This window comes from Cupressus sempervirens, chromosome 7 (assembly GCF_028749045.1).
Source record: "Cupressus sempervirens isolate cs-2001-9-10 chromosome 7, ASM2874904v1, whole genome shotgun sequence".
In the NCBI taxonomy this organism is placed as follows: Eukaryota; Viridiplantae; Streptophyta; class Pinopsida; order Cupressales; family Cupressaceae; genus Cupressus; species Cupressus sempervirens.
In genome coordinates this window covers 650,212,536-650,231,006 of record NC_143124.1, presented here as the reverse complement: position 1 = coordinate 650,231,006, position 18,471 = coordinate 650,212,536, and the positions used below count along the sequence as shown (strand labels likewise).

The 18,471-nt window shown below is 27.9% G+C and overlaps 1 non-coding gene across 1 annotated transcript; it reads left to right on the top strand.

Moving 5' to 3' along the window:
* The first annotated feature begins 7,554 nt into the window (after window positions 1-7,554).
* On the top strand, window positions 7,555-7,667 carry LOC149548346 (small nucleolar RNA snoR100). Its single transcript, XR_016354970.1, has one exon. It is a non-coding gene; the product is annotated as a small nucleolar RNA snoR100 (small nucleolar RNA).
* Window positions 7,668-18,471: the final 10,804 nt, after the last annotated feature.

Sequence of the window (18,471 nt, the reverse complement as noted above, 5' to 3'; positions counted from 1 at the left end):
GATATGTACCATATGTAAGGAATGATACCCAAGAAGGTATTTTCAACTATCAATTAGTAATGTTACATGTAAGAGGTGTTCCAATGAGAAGGGTATTCATAGATTTTTGACACTCAACAACATGGATCTAGGTGAGCAACCAATTGTTTTGAAAAGGCTAACACAAATAGAAGACATGTTGATTGCTAGAGTATCTCCAATATTACAAGTAAAATATGTCATTGGGGGTCAATATAAATATAATAAACATACAATCAGTTTTCCACAAGATTTACAAACTATTTCAAATATATTGCCATAAAGAGTCGAAGAGCTTGATATTTTAATAGTACAAAGAGTACAGCCATAGGGAAACACTTGTGATTGTTATGTTAAAAGGAGCCATGTTAGAGATGTGATATAGTACAAAGTCAAATATGATCCAAACTACTACAATGTCATAGTGAGTGCAAAAAATTTGGCCCAACTTCCTAAAGACAATACAGATGTTTCAACATTTTTACATGCAATTGATATAGATAATGAGATGCCTATGAAAAGTAACCGATTAGACTTGGGTGATATTGATGATGAGTTGATTCCAATCCAAACCTCTTTGCTTATACCTAAATTGCCAAGTGGGCAGCGAGAAGTCGATGCTATTAACAAAGAACTTGATCTACAAGATGTTGAAGAAAGCATAGGGGATTGACCTGACATAGATTCATCTCCTATAAATGAATACAATATTGAACCCTCTTCCCTGACAAAATTTCCCTACCAATGCAACCACAAATATAAGTACACATGCATGAATATGCAATACACTTAATAAGATATCAAGATCAGAGGTTTGGAAGACACCCAAGATTTTGATATTGTATTCATAGTTTGATGATGTGTCATCATGGCCAAAGTCTAGCAACAATTTTTTTTGAAAAAAAATGTTGAAGAAAACATACTAGTGACACTAGAAAACCTTTGTGGACTTTTAAGACAACTTCCAAATACACAACTAGTTAAAGAACTAATGCATTTCAGATCTACAATGCGAGGCATGAGGCCATATTGGAAAAATGTTATGTTGACCTAGCTTATATGATCAACCAACTCATAACACCTATATTGTTCTTCACATTAAGTGTCGCAAATATGAAATGGGGGGATTTACTAGTATTATTAAGAGACAAATTGGAGATGGGCATGCAAAAAGAAAAACCATTATTAGATCATGTCATTAATAACCCACACATTGTATTATTATATCTTCCTCAAAGATTCATAATATTCCATGAGGAATATATTGAAAAGCTTCTTGGTGGAATAGATTGGTGTTACATAACTAAGTGGCAACAATGAGGAACTAGGCATATACAAGGTTCATCTGGATGTTGAATGCACCAAATATGGATACATTGAACTCAAAAAATAATGTCTAAGTTGAACGTGCTAGGTAGTGCATGGAATCCCTATGGTGCTAATCATCAAAATAGTGTAATATATCATTCTCCCTTAGATGATCCTTGCCTTTTGAATACACATGAGATCTTGGCTTCAAATCTTGCACGTGATTATGAAGAGTTGGTCAACCAAGTTTAGAGACACACAATATGTACTTAGCATACATGTCTACATAAGAAAGTTAATAAGTTAACATGTAGATATAAATCCCCTTGGAAAGAACATGTAGTGTCTACATTTTCATGTGACAATGTTTGAAAAATACAATATAAACCTACAAGAAATGATGATAGGTTAAATATACATAATCCAATGATGCTTTCGATTTGGAGGGCAGGCATAGATTGCCAACTTGTTCTCTCACGAACACTTATCTTAAAATAAATTGCAAAATATGTAGAAAAAGTAGAAAATCAATCAAAAACATGTACTGATATGCTAAAAAGAATATCTACTACAAAAAAAAACAAGTGAGCCAACCCTATCTGCATATTGTCTAAATTTATTGTTGAACGTGATATAGAAGCACATGAACGGATATAATATTGAAGGATTGCTAGATATAGAATTTCCAACCCTCTTCAATAAGAAAATTTCCCTACCAATGCAACTACAAATATAAGTACACATGCATGAATATGCACTCCACTTAATAAGATAACAAGATCAGAGATTTGGAATACACCCAATATTTTGATATTGTATTCACATTTTGATGATGCGTCATCATTGACAAAGTCTAGCAACAATTTTTTTTGAAAAAAATGTTGAAGAAAACATACCAGTGACACTAGAAAACCTTTGTGGACTTTTAAGACAACTTCCAAATACACAACTAGTCAAAGAACTAATGCATTTCAGATCTACAATGCAAGGCACGAGGCCATATTGGAAAAATGTTGTGTTGACCTAGCATATATGATCAACCAACTCATAATGCCTACATTGTTCTTCACATTAAGTGTCACAAATATGAAATGGGGGGATTTACTAGTATTATTAAGAGACAAATTAGAGATGGGCATGCAAACAAATAAACAACTATTAGATCATGTCATTAATAACCCACACATTGTATTATTATATCTTCATCAAAGATTCATAATATTTCATGAGGAATTTATTGAAAAGCTCCTTGGTGGAATAGATTGGTGGTATATAACTGAGTGGCAACATCGAGGAACTGGGCATATACAAGGTTCATCTGGATGTCGAATGCACCAAATATGGATACATTGAACTCGAAAAATAGTGTCTAAGTTGAATGTGCTAGGTAGTGCATGGAATCCTCATGGTGCTAATCATCAAAATAGTGTAATATATCATTCTCCCTTAGACGATCCTTGCCTTTTGAATACACATGAGATCTTGGCTTCAAATCTTGCACATGATTATGAAGAGTTGGTCAACTGAGTTTAGAGACACACAAAATGTACTGAGTGTACATGTCTATGTAAGAAAGGTAATAAATTAACTTGTAGATATAAAGCCCCTTGGAAAGAACATGTAGCATCTACATTTTCATGTGACAATATTATACAATATGAACCTGCAAGAAATGATGATAGGTTAAATATACATAATCCAATGATGCTTTCAATTTGGAGGGGAGGCATAGATTGTCAACTTGTTCTCTCATGAACACTTATCTTAAAATAAATTGCAAAAGTAGAAAATCAATTAGAAACATGTATTAATATGTTGAAAAGAATATTTTCTACACAAAAAATAAATGAGCCAACCCTATCTGCATATTGACTGAATTTATTGTTAAACGTGATATAGAAGCACATGAAACATGTCATGTGTTACAAAAACTACCACTTGTTGTTTCTAGTTGACCTTTTATATCTCTGAATGTTGGCCGAAAAAGTGCTCCATCAAACACTAAAAAAATCAGGAGACACTCAAATCTAGCCCAACTATCTACATTCTTACACAAGTCGTCCTCCCGAGCTTGAAGTAGTGACTCTGCTTGAATTTGCAAGATCTTATTTGTATAATAGTTGCCTTTGGTCATTATTTCCATTTGCATCCATTTCCATTCGCCTTTGGTCACAAAAACAGAGAGGATGCAAATGGAAATAATGACCAGAGGCAACTATTGTCAATGTTCATCCAAAATTATAGAAAATCTTAGATCTTAAATCAAAGCACTTTGAAACCATCTGTTGGAGTGAGCTACTTTTATATAAATATTTTTGTGTTATATAAGCAAATACATGCCTCACAAAAGAACAAATAATTAATAATTGGTAGCAAATGAACACCGAGGGATATGATGCATGGCATGTTAATTGCACCATTGACAAATAAAACAACACAAAGGAGGAAGATCAAAAAGAAGAAGAAAGTAGAATTAATTAAGGCAACGATGACATAATAGGCACCGGTGAATGGGAACTCTTATCACAAATGAGACCATTAAGTGTTGCAGTACTTAATGAGTTAGCTATTCTTGGAAGGCATGAATTTGACACAAGCAACAAATGTGACATTATTACTATTCCATCAAATTTACATCAAAATACTACACAATTTATATATGATAACAAAAGTAGCCATTGTATTAACACCATACCAGTGTTTTACAGTCATCTTCAATACACATTATCTTTTGAGAAAAAGCTAACACTTAAGATAATTATGGAACACAACCAATATCAGTCACACAAACCACTACACATGATTGTACGAGGTAGAGAAGGCACATGGAAATCTTATTTAATTGCATCCATAAAAGAGACACTTAATAGTAAAGGATGTTGATACAAAGGACAATTACTAATTTTAGCCCCCACATACATTGTTGCATTCAACATACATGCAACAACAATACATTCAAAGCTCAGGATCCCCATTAAAGAAATGCAACCACTACAAGATCAAACATTAAGAACATTTGAAGAGGAACTAAAATATGTTAAGTACATCCTTATTGACAAAATGAGGTTCATGGGTCCAAAAGTCCTCCTTAAAATTGATAGTTGTCTATGAGAGGCCTTTCCCAATCGACAACATGTATGCTTTGGTGGAGTATCAATTGTACTTTTTTGGTGACCCGGCACAACTATCCCTTGTTATGGACAAGCCAATTTATACATCACATTCGAATGCCAAGTTACTTTAGGACCAATTTACAATAGCTGCTATATTGCAAACAATTATTTGACAAGAATGTGAGAATAACACACAACACACAAGCAGAGTTCCACCAACTTTTGTATAATATACGAGATACAAACCCAACACAACATGACTGAGAGCTACTAATGAGTCATATAGACGTACACTTAAATGCAAATGAAAACAACTAGTTTGATAGGTCTATACATTTTTTTGCTACTAATAATGTAGTAAAACTGTACAATAAAAAGATGTTAAAATCATTAGAACACCTAATCGCAATAAGTATAGCAATACATTATGCAAACAAAGATAAAAACTAGATGTATGATAAACGATTAGAGAAACATGTACTACTCTACTGAGGACAATAAATAATGCTTACAATGAACATTTAGATAGAAGCAGGCCTTGTTAACAAAGTTCTTGGTGAAATTATTGATATCATTTATAGCCTATGTAGTAAGCCACCAAATGTGCCCATGTATGTGGTTGCATGTTTCGAGAATTATAATGGGCTAACATGGAACCGCGAGGATGCTAAATGTATGCCAACAGTGCCTCTCAGTCTTGGTAGTTGTAGACAATTGCTAATCATCATGGTATGAGCTACCACTACACACAAATATCAAGGGCTCAATTTATTAAAAAAAATAGTGGATATTGATCCAATCGAGAGACAAAGCCTCACTTTTACAACAATATCTAGAGTGAAATCAATGGACGAGCTTCACAATCAACTTGCTTTCACTTTTGATACTCCAAAATGAAAAGTAATCCATATACAATTATACAAGAAAAAGAGGAAGGTAGCCTAGATCATATTACCCTTCAAACAAACTGTCACTATTATACCCGTACATAATAATGAATATATAAATGTTTTACAAATCTTTTTGCATTTTAAGACATTTTCAAAAGCATACAAGCCTATCAACGTAGCTCCTTGGACCTTTAAAGGTGCAAGTGCTAGTTTAAATATATATACAATTTTTTTTTTTTATAAACATTGGAAATGCTCTATATGTGACAATTGTTAGTCCCTGCCTATCTATAGGCAAGGTACTAATGTTTTTGGTTGTGGTCACCAATTAAATTTTATGAGCAAAGTCTACATATTGCTAAAGTTTACAATGATTTATTTTTAAATAAATTTTTAAACATTAATTCCTTATTTGTGATTGCGTGATCTTTATTTTTGTAGGGGTAATATTCAATTTTCTCCAACAAAAATTCAAATATTTTTCTAGTACATTAATTAATTAATTAATGCATTAATCACAACTTTATCTTTTCAACATTTGTGACAAGTGGATTAACTTTATAAAAGATAATCATTTTATATTCCACCTCACAAATAAATGTCTAATCAATATTAATTATCAACATTAATTCCAAATTAATTGCACTTGTCACCAATTTATATTTTTAATTTTTTTTTCAAATAATTTTTTTCTTTTTAATATTTTAAAAGTTTATAATAAATTAATCAATACGAAACTTAAGATATGCAATATAACATATTAATGGTTAATAACTGATAATTATGTCATATCACATGTAATATATAAATAAATGATTTTATTGTATATAATGTAAACATGATTTGTAATGATATTTTAAAAGTATTGAATATTTTAATAATATTTTTTAATACAATAAGACAACATAAAGAAGATCAAATATTTAAAATTGATTAGTTTGTAACTTTTAATGTATTTTACAAATAAAACTTCCATCTATTTTTTTCCTTTTTTTTTCTAAGTAATTTTTATATTTTATTTAGAAGTAAAGATTTACAATTTTTAGGCAATTCATGCCTGCCAAAGATCTAAACATTTTGACACTAAGCTACTACAACTATTTAGCTACACCCATTATACATTTGACAAATTGGTCATAAGCACCCAAGAACCTCCATCTATTTTATCTACTTTCTAACCATCACATAAGGTAGGGACTCGAGCTCAACCAACGCTCTTGTTTTCTAATGAAATGAGAAGCAATCTTTAAAAACAAGTGCCACATAGTGGCTTAGTACTTGCCTTTAAGTTATGCAGTTAATTATAATTAGAGTTTTATATGTAAATTTAATTAATTATAATTTAATTACATTTAAATTCATATATTAATATTTTAAGTATAGTTTTTTTTATAATTATAATATTAATTATATTGTACTAAAATTTATAATGTAAATTATATTGTTGAGTTAATTATAATGATTTTTTTAACAATATAATTATCAATTTAAAAGTATATATATTAAGTATAATATAAGAATATTATAAGATTGTGTAAAGTTATAAATATAATATTTTTAAGTTAAAAATATAATTTAATTGTAATGATAGTTCAATTTTTTAATTCAAATAATCATAAATATGCTAAAACAAGATTAATATTTCATAACTTAAACATAATCTAACACAACTAATTTACTATGCATAAATGTTCTTCATCATGTCCTTAAAAATAGCTGAAATATTTGGAGAGACATAGTGCTCCATAAGACTCTAATTATTTTAGCCAATCAAATTGTTTTAAATTTATTTTGTAAGAAATTTGCATCTATACTATATATATATAAATAGTAGAAATTATTAAATAGTAATAAAATTAAAAAAATACTTGATTTTGGTTGGTAAAAATGAGAATTGTTAATCGCTCTTTATGGATATTGATTAAAATAGTACTATGTATATGGGCAAGTGCTAATAACCACATTGAACTAGTTTTGAGTTGTAGCGAATACAATCTCGATGGGAAGATCCGAGAAAGTAAATTGTGGAAACCCTAACCCTAAAACATTCGGCTCCCCTTTATTTATTTTCCCCTTACCTATTGTTGAGATAGAAATTAGCTGCGTCGAGGAGCAACGGAGGTCGGATTCCAAAGGTAAAAGCCACTTCTGTTTTCTCTGATCTTCTGTGATTTGAATGTTGAATGATCCGTGCACAATTAAGCCGGTGCGTTGGAACGCTTAGGCGATGAAAATGGCACGGTTATGTGTACGGAGAGTAAATGGGGTTACTGTCTGCTTGCTTTGATAGCCCTTTAAAGGCTTCTGATATCGCAGGCCTGGATTAAACCCTACAGCAGAATAATTTCACTTATCTTTGCTTCTTCATCTGGCCGCGGTCTTTTTTTGCCACAGACTGTAGGCTCGTTCCCTTGAAGCTATACTAATTATCCGCCTCGTCGCAATCATTCCATTTTCAAACAATGAATCTATGTGGTCTTTTGCATATCAGTCTCGGGGCGGTATATTTATTTTTTCTTTCTTGTTGTTTGTTTTGTACTCCGAATTTAAAGGGGTCTTTAGGGTTCTTTGTTATTTTTATTTGTACGCAGTTGGCTTAAAAATTTGGTTTTTGTCATGTTTATATTTTATGTTACCTGCGAGTATCAAAATGCGAGGTGTTGTTTAAGAGGTTTACTAGGTTCATTGCCATCTGCATTCGGTCAAATCGTATGCATTTTCTTTGCGGCACAAGGTTATATCTCTCAATGAAGTGGATTTCCCATGTGTTTTAAATACGTAATACGAAGCTAAAAAAATTGAAGGTTTTCCCATTGTTAGCTTAGGATTAGATCAAAAGGGATCTGCGAAAGGATTTATTTTAGATAGGACACGTTTTGCATGCATTAAGTTCAGTTGATTGCTGTAAAGGGGGTTCCTAAGCTTATTTTAAATGTTACTCTTTGTTAGGTTAGGATAAGATCTACTTCTAATCGAACTCTGCAAACCAATCCTGTTGTTAGGTATATGTGTTTCCTTCCATATACTATGTGAAGGTCTTTCTGTAAACAGTACCCGTCCCGTGGATATCAATCTACACGTTTTTGATTAGAGTATGATAATTATTGAATGGCTTTAAATTCTCTTCTACTTGTTTGTTTTCTGCTCCTTGTTTGCCAAATGCCTGTTTTGAGAATGTATTACGTCATGTGCATCATCATCTATATTCGACAGGTCAAGTTGAAATCAAAATTCATCCCTGTCGACGAAAAGCCTTGAATTTGTTTTTCTCTCGATAGGAGCAATAGTTACCTAGTGACAGTATTATTGTGTTTTTGTCCAAGGTTTTATCAATGTTCTCTACAATTACAGTCATCCGTTCTCCGGACCTATATTCAACGGAAATTGTAATCTTCATTCTTTCCTCATTTTCTGAACTGGGCCCTGCAATTAAGGCAGGGGTCCTATGGGAGGGGTTTAGATTTTATTTTTGTGAAGTGGGTGATCTTATGGTAATTTTTAAAGTTTTATTTAAAATCTTTCTAATAAAATAGGAGCATAGGAGCCCTGACTTTAACCCTCTCTCAATTTAAGAGGGTGAAAATGGGGTGGGGCTGGAAATTGCTCCTTGAGCTGAATAAATGTTTTTTTTATTTGTCAATTAGCACTTTAACTTTCTATAAAAATGAAATGATCTCTTTATTAAAAGGATTCAATATAAAATTCATTTAACCACTTCCTATGGCTGTCCGTGGGACCCTATAAGACAAGAATTGAGTGAGTTTCTCTGGTCTGTATTATTTATTTTTGTCCTATTTGTTTGGTCCACAAATTGCCATATGACGAATGGTTGGATTTCTTGTGTGCACCCATCCTTTTAAGTAATCTTTTCTTTGTAATAATTCGCCTTAAAAAATGTCAATGATGATGTGTCTTCTGGTGTGGTTAAATTCTTTTGAACAAAATAACAGATAGGTATAATTCTTTTGAACAAAATAACATATAGGTTGATCCAGTTGTGCCCCATGGTTACCCCTACACAACATTTTTGGAATTCATAATTGTCAATTAGCATTGTCCATCAATGATGCTTCTCCTATATTTGTCATTTCATCCTCATCCACCCATCCTTCTTATCCTTGATTTGGCTTAAAGTATTGGGTATTAAAAAGGAAATGGAAGTTTTGTAAACTTTCTCAAAGGGCAAACAACTATATTCATAAAGAGTCAGCAAACGAAACAAAAAAGTCAAATTCCAAATAATGAGTAGTAGGTATTGGGTATTGAAATGAAATGGAAGGCAGGTGTACCATGGGAAGGGTTTCATGGGAAGGGCTTCAGCTCTATTTTGTGGAGTAGTTAGGCCATGATAATTTACAAAGCTACAATTTATTAAAAATCTACTTTTTAACTCTCAATTTGAATGGGTGATAAATAATCCCACCAGCTTAGGAATCTACTCCTGTAACTATCAATTTGAATGGGTGAAAAATAATTCCATCGACTTAGTGAAAAAATATGACAAAGAATGATATAATAATTATATTTTTATTTAAAAAATATGTAACACAACAAGCTTCCTTAAATTTAGGAGATATTTTTAATAACTTTTATTAGGGTAAATAGGGAAATGAATAATTAAGTGAAAATTCAAAATAAAGAACACCTTAGAGAAGTTCAAAATAATGAGCACCTTTCCCCTAATTTTTTTCTTATGTACCTAAAGTTGATGTCTATGTGGGCAATTTTGTCTATGTTAACATCAAAATGGTCCTTATTGCGAAGTAGGAATAAAATTTACTATTTTTTTTTAAAAATAAAATAAAATTTTAAAACTATATTTTAATTTAGATGTGACACCTATTCTAATTTATCTCCATTATAACTTGCATGACAAGTTTTATCTACCCATTCTTGATTATTATCAACTAACTATCTATTAATTTTTAGGAACAACTTACATGACAAATTTTATCTACCCATTCTTTATTATGTTCATCACCTACACATTTATTTTTAGGAGCCATTTGTGCTTGTCATTCTCATCTATTTCCACTATAATTTGCAATTTGCATGACAAGTTTTATTTACTAGCATATCTAAAAATTTAATTCAATTTTATTTTTAAAATAACTTGAGAGTTCTTTAATTTTCAACAAAATTTGTAGTGCTGATCTCTAGTTTGTATTTTTGCTATCATTGTTGAACTCTTTTGATGATCAGCAGTATTGTTTTGAGATTAGTATATATTGTTTTACATTCAGCTTATTATATAATGAGATTATTTAGTATTCTATATGTCATGTATATATTGTTTTACATTCATCTTATTATATAATGAGATTATTTAGTATTTTATACTTCATGTATGTATGATGATTATTTAATGATTTCAGCTAGTGATGATGATTAGTTAGATGGAAGATTATGTGTTTTTTTATGGATATTTATCTCATGTTGCATGTGTATGGTGTGCGTGTATGTTTTTTTTATGTATGGCGTTTTTGATGTGGTTAAGAAAGGGAGTCGTAGTCGCTTGTTAGTGGGGATCTAAACAATGCACCATTTCTTGCTATTGTCTGTTTCGTTTAGAATATTGTGTTTTGTTATGTAAGTTGCAAATATTGGGTATCGATTTTTTTGAATTGTTAGGATGAGTGTATCCTATTGCATTATCTCAATAGTAAGAGAGGAGATAAATTTTTAAATTCAAATTTTAAACTTTTAAGCTATTCTTTTTAGAAAATTAGAACAAGTATTCGAGTTGCTTTTTCAAATGACGTTAATTTGTGATTATAACTATTTAGTTTGATTTTGTATATATTTTTTTATGATAAGTTTTTGAATGTTGTTTTATGAGTCCTTAGTGATTCTTTTACTAATTAAGTTTAATTAAGTCTAATTAAAAGATTAAATTAATGATTTAATTTAATAAAAAATTATTATGATATTTTAATATTTAATTATATTTAATTAATTGAGAAATTAATTAAATAAATAAAATTAATTTTGAACATAAAAGTTATAAGAATAAATTTAGGACGTTGTAATATTGATTAAATTTAATAATAATATATTTAGAGTTGATATTTAAATAAATACTAAATATTATTATTATTTAAGTTAATATTTTATTGATTAAGTTTCAAAAATAAATTTAAAATTTAAAATATATTAATTTATTGAAAGTTTTAAGTTCGCATGATGTATGTAAGAGATTAAAATATAAGAAATTAATAAAACAAGTGAATTTAATAAAGATATTTTAATTGCATAATGCGTGCATGAGATTAAATTCAATAAATTAATTAAAAAAAAAGTCAAAGTGTAAATTAAATAAAGTTATTTTACAATTCAATTAATGTGTATGGAAAAGATTAAGAAAATTTAGAGTCGTACCTTGGTGAGCAGAGAGCTCTTTGAGGGGAACGTACAATTAGTGATTCGATTTTGAAGAGAAAACTCTTCATTACAATTGGAGGGTTCATTTTCAAAGAAGCAAAATTTGGAAGCAAATTTGGAAGCGAATTTTGGAAGAGAAAATTTGAGAAAATTGATAGAATTCTTTGATGGAAGCAAATTCTCTCGCAAATTTTTAAAGTGTTGTGATTTTAGCATCAGAATTAGGTAAGTTCTTGGGTTTTGTTCATCTAGTTAAAGTTATGCTATTTAGATAATTTTGTCTTCTTTGTGATTGTTGAAATCAACTCTTTCGATTTTGTTGCATGAATCTATTGCTCTCTTGTTCTGAATTTATGATATTTGTATTGTATCTCATATGTTAAAAAAGATTGAAAAAAAAAAAAATCAACTAAAAACTCTCGTTCTATAGATAAAAGAAATTAGAATTTAATTTGGGTAAGGTTTTGGAAGAAAATAAATTTTAAGATGGGAAATTTGAATGGTTGATAGTAATTCTCTTATTAGATTATATTTGCAAATGATATATATATGTTTGTGATACAAAGATAATTTTTATTGTTTTATTAATTTTGTAAAGGAACATATTTAAAAACAAATACATATTGTTTGAATTTGTTTTATAAATTTTAATAATTTTAAATTGAAAAAAAATTTAAAAAATAATTATTGGGGGAAGGTGGGGCCACCACGCCCCCACCAAAATCCTTTTTGACGTATGCAAGCCCTGGTGATGTACACAACGACAATTATAATTGTTGTCGGTAGCAACATATGGGTCTGTGGCTACACGACCTGTAATAGCTGTGCGGGCTTTAAACGCCAAAAAAAAAGTATTGTTATAAAGTTTTTTTTTAAATGTAAAATTTATATGTTATAAAGTTTTTTAATAATAGTTTTTATAAAAATAAATATAATTTAATATATATTTAAAATTATTTGCAAATTATATATATATATATATATATATATATATATATATATATATATATATATATATATATATATATATATATGTTTGTGTGTGACACAGATATAATTTTATTTTTATTGTTTTATTAATTTTTGTAAAGGAACATATTTAAAAACAAATACATATTGTTTAAATTTGTTTTATAAATTTTAATAATTTTAAATTGAAAAAAAATTAAAAAAATAATTATCGAGGGAAGGTGGGGCCACAACCCCCAACCAAAATCCTTTTCGACGTATGCAAGCCCTGGTGTTGTACACAACAACAATTATAACTACTGTCGGCGACAATAGACAGGTTTGTGGTTGCACGACCTTCTATAACAGCTGTGCGGGCTTTAAACGCTAAAAAAAAGTATTGTTATAAAGTTTTTTAATAATAGTTTTTATAAAAATAAATATAATTTAATATATATTTAAAATGATTAAATTTTAATAAATTTAATAAAGGTTTTGTTAATTGCAATGTTATTTTGTTAATATAATTAATTAAATTAAATTGTTATTATTGTTATTATAATTTAATTAATAAAATAATGGTTACTTTTATAACTTAGAGAAATAAACGATTACCCTTAGATTACTCTTTTAGGAGATTGACTTTAATAATGAGGATAATTTTATACATTTGAGTCGAATAAATGAATGGGTTATTATGTGGAAAAAAATCTAAGAATCTTATACATTTGAAATGTACATTGAAACACAAACTGAAACCTTATTTTTAACTCTATTGTGTATTTTCAAAATCAAATTCAGCTATGAAACCTTGTTGTTTGTATGTTGCTTATGTTTTGGGGTTTCAAGGTTTGTCTTAGCCTTGACCAATCTTAGGTTGTTATTAGAGGCTCGAGGGTTATGTGATTGTGATGTTATGATGTTTTGATCTCGATCTTTTTAACTCAACCATGATAATATGATAATATGTTTTATGATATATTTGTATTTACTATTCGTTATTGCTTTTTAGTGATTTTGTGTGACACTGAGGTGAATGTATGACTTACTTGACTTATCCATTTATGAGCCTTTGACTAGTTATATTTGAATTGCTTTCCAGTCACTTTGATAGGACTGAGATGTTTTGAATGATTTGTTTTTGATGATGTAATGTTATGACATAATTGACTTGACCATTTTGGAGACTTCGATCAATATTAATTTGAGATGTTTTCCAGTTGCTCGTAGAGAATTGATATGTTATTATGATTATCTTTTGATGCTTTCCAATTGCTTGTATAAGACTGAGGTGATTTTATATGATTTTATATGATTTTTTGATTTGTGATTTCATAAGGTTAGGGTAGGTAATCTATATGTAATATCAAGAAGTGGCTTGCAATAGAGGTTAGGGCTTTAAGTAGCCTTAAGTAGTTTTTAGGGTAATTCATTGTAAGTTGTTTAATAAGTGAAAACATTACACTAAATGGGGAATAAAATGAACATAATAAGTCTTGTATGTTCTCCCTATGCCTCGCTAGTACAGACTAGAATGAGAGTAGAGAGAACGCTTGGTTGCGACTTTACATTTTGTACTATACATTGTCAATATGAGAGGATACTAGTGGCCGCATAGGGATCACTAAGGGGTCGGGGTCCTGAGAGACTGTTAGGGTAACTCTAGCGTGATTCATGCGATGACACTTGCTCGCTTACATAATAAGTTTCCTACGTGTCTTTGTGTGTCACTGAGAATTAGATGTCGATCTGTCTTAGAACTTTTGAGTTAGAATACTTATATGATTTCCTAGATTTAGAGAGTATTTTTGATATTTGGTTTGATATTTTGTTTGGGACTCGAGACTATCTCTTCAGCACGGTAGGAGTGGGCTATTTAAGTTCCACCTGATCGGGTGGTAGTGTTTTTTCACTCTTACCATTGAGATTCATCCGTAGTCACCATGGCTAGAGCTTCCTTGTCTGCATTTTCTTTCATTCTATCTATGTATCGTTATGATGGATGGTTACCTTTTATGATGGATGGTATATCATGTATAGTGGATGGTTTCATTTATTTTATTGTACTTGTATCATGGATCTGAAGAGGGTGATGTATTTCTATTTCTACATATGTATATTCTTTTAAGCCTTTCATAGCCTGTGACATATACAGTGGATGATTGAGCATTCTGAATTTCATTTGCCAAGAGGCATTCATAACAAATGTATATTATTTAAATGGACATTGGACATTTTAATTATTCTTTCATGTGGATGTGGTTTAGACTTAGTATTAATTAAATTTAAATGTGACTCAACGTCTTGGGATCCTTAAGGAATGTAACCTGTTATGTATGCTTTTAGTAGATTATATGTTATGGCTTTCGCTACTATGTGTTTGATGTGAATGATTTATCTTTCTTGTTTCAAACAAAAAAATGTTTGGTAAACTTAGTAAAATTTTAGATTAATTCTTTTGGATCCCTTCGTGGGGCATTATAGAATTAATATAAATTTAGTAAATATTGTATTCAAATGGAACACAAAAAATTTCATGAATAAACTATTGTATTGGTTTTTATATACACTATCGAAGTTTTATGAGACTGGACAATTCAACAAATCAAAGTTTAGAGAATGATTTATTTCACCATGTACAAATTAAAAAAAAATCATATTTAATAAAAATCATGACAATAAAAAATTTGCATATTTCTATTTCGTTTTCTTGACGTGTAAATGAATGTCAATTTTTTTTCGAAATAGAAAATGTTTACATTGAAGATTGCCGTCACTGTAGAAAGCTAGGTGCAACAATCTTCAATATAAACATTTTCTATTTTGAAAAAAAATTTAACGTTTATTTATATATTAGAAAAACAAAATAGAAATATGCTATTTTTTTATTGCTATAATTTAAAAAAAAATTGTACATGGTGAAATAAATTGTTGTCTAAATTTTGATTTGTTGATCTGTTTAGTCTCATAAAATTAATACTAAACATAAAATTAATATGTATTAATATCAAGGCATCATATATATAAAAACAAATACAATAGTTTATTTATCGAATTTTTGTGTTCATTTGAATACAATATTTACTAAATTTATATTAATTCTTTTGAAAATTAAAAAATTGAATTAAATTTTTAGATATGCTTAGTTTTATTAATCAGGGAAGCTTTCTTTAGTAGCAACAATCTTCATTGTAAACATTTTTCATTTTGAAATCTTTTTGATGTTCATTTACATGTTAGAAAAACAAAATAGAAATATGCATTTTTTTATTGCTATGATTTTTAAAAAATTTGTACATGGTGAAAAAAATCATTGTCTAAATTTTGATTTGATGAATTTTCCAGTCTAATAACACTTCTATGTATTAATATCAAGGAATAGTATATATAAAAACAAATACAATAATTTATTCATGAATATTTTGTGTTTCATTTGAATACAATATTTACTAAATTTATATTAATTCTTTTGAAAATTATATACCTCTCGACTTATTTTAAAAAGAATGAATTAAATTTTTAGATATGCTAGTCTACCCATTCTTGATTATATTCATCACCTATTCATTTATTTTTAGTTTTATTATTATTATTATTTTTATTTATTTTTTAATATTTATTGTTTACTCAGCTAAGTTTTTGTACAATTTACATGTAATATATATTGTGAATATCAATATATTTGGCAATCTTTTCTCATAATAAGGTGGAGTGTATTGAAGTTTATTTGAACAAACAAATAATATTTACGTGTAAGTTATATCAAAAAATATATTATTTATTCATATCAAATTCTCTAAATCTAATAGCTTTAAAAGGTTCTAATTTATTTAAAGTTATATTAATATTAACTTTGTAAATTTAAAATTTAAAAAAAAAAAAAAAAAAAAAAAAAAAAAAAAAATATATATATATATATATATATATATATATATATATATATATATATATATATATATATCTTGTAAATAAATATTATATTTGGATTTTGTTGAGTTTTTGAATTAAGAATGCTGTTTTATAATATTAATTAATAGAAAATTTATAATTTTAATAATTATTTTATTTATATTTATTATTAAATAAAAATATTTTATGAAATTTTATAAATAGTTATTTTATTTGAGATTTTGAGAAATGTGTATTTTTTTGCTATGACTTTTTAAAAATTTGTACATGGTGAAATAAATCATTATATAAATTTGATTTGCTAAATTTCCAGTCTCATAAAACTTCTATGTATTAATAACAAGGCATAGTATATATAAAAACAAATATAATAGTTTATTCATGGAATTTTTGTGTTCATTTGAATACAATATTTACTAAATTTATATTAATTCTTTTGAAAATTTAAAAAATGTATTAAATTTTTAGATATGCTATTTTTTTTTTGATCGGTAAGACGCCGAAGCCAAGATTAATTATTATTATTTGTTTTGATTATTAGTTAAGTTTGAGTAGATTTGAATCCAAGACCTCTCAATTAAGAGGCTTACAATTTACCATTGTGTTGTAGGGTTTTGTCTTAGATATGTTAGTTTCATTAAACAGATAAACTTTTTTCAGTGGCAACAATCTTCAATGTAAACATTTACCATTTTGAAAAAAAATTGACGTTCATTTACATGTCAGAAAAATAAAATAGAAATATGCATTTTTTTTTATTGCTATGATTTTTATGGAATATGATTTTTTTAAAATTTGTACAAGGTGAAATAAATCATTGTCTAAATTTTATACTCTCATAAATTTTTTATGTATTAATATCAAGACACAGTATATATAAAAACAAATACAATAGTTTATTCATAAAATTTTTGTGTTTCGTTTGAATACAATATTTACTAAATTTATATTAATTCTTTTGAAAATTAGATACCTCTCAACTTATTTAAAAAAAAAATTGAATTAAATTTTTAGATATGCTAATCTACCCATTCTTGATTATATTCATCACCTATCCATTTATTTTTAGGAGCCATTTGTGCTTATTTTTAATTTACCATTAATTTTAAAAAAAAAATTTATTGTTTACCCTCCCAAGTTTTTATACGACTTACATGTAATATATATTTTGAATATCAATATATTTGGTAATCTTTTCTCATAATAAGGTGGAGTGTAATGAAGTTTATTTGAACAAACAAATAATATTTATGTGTAAGTTATAACAAAATATATATTATTTATTCATATCAAATTTTCTAAATCTAATAGTTTTAAAATGGTCTAATTTATTTAAAGTTACATTAATATTAATTTTGTATATATATATATATAATAAAATCTTGTAAATAAATATTTTATTTGGATTTTGTTGGGTTTTTGAATTAAGAATGTTGTTCTATAATATTTATTTTTAGAAAATTTATAATTTTAATAATTATTTTATTAAATTTTATAAATAGTTATTTTATTTAAGATTTTGTTGAGTTTTTGAATTGAGATTATGTTCTATTATATTTATTTTTATAAAACTTTATAATTTTAATAGTTATTTTATTTCAGATTGTTTGAAATTTTAGTAGTCATTTTTGTTAATGTTCAATACCTTATGTCGGATTAACATTTGTATAATTATATAATTGAGAGAAATACAAATTTAATCATTCATATATATATATATATAAAATTATTAATTATCTCATTAACAAATAGATGTCACATGAAGGGACATGTCTATTGATTTAATTATTATGAATATATATATATCTAAAGAGGATGTTACATTTGGAACACACATACCAAATACAATGGTAGTCCTTAATACATTTGCAACAAATCCTTGGAAAACAGACATGGTATCAGAG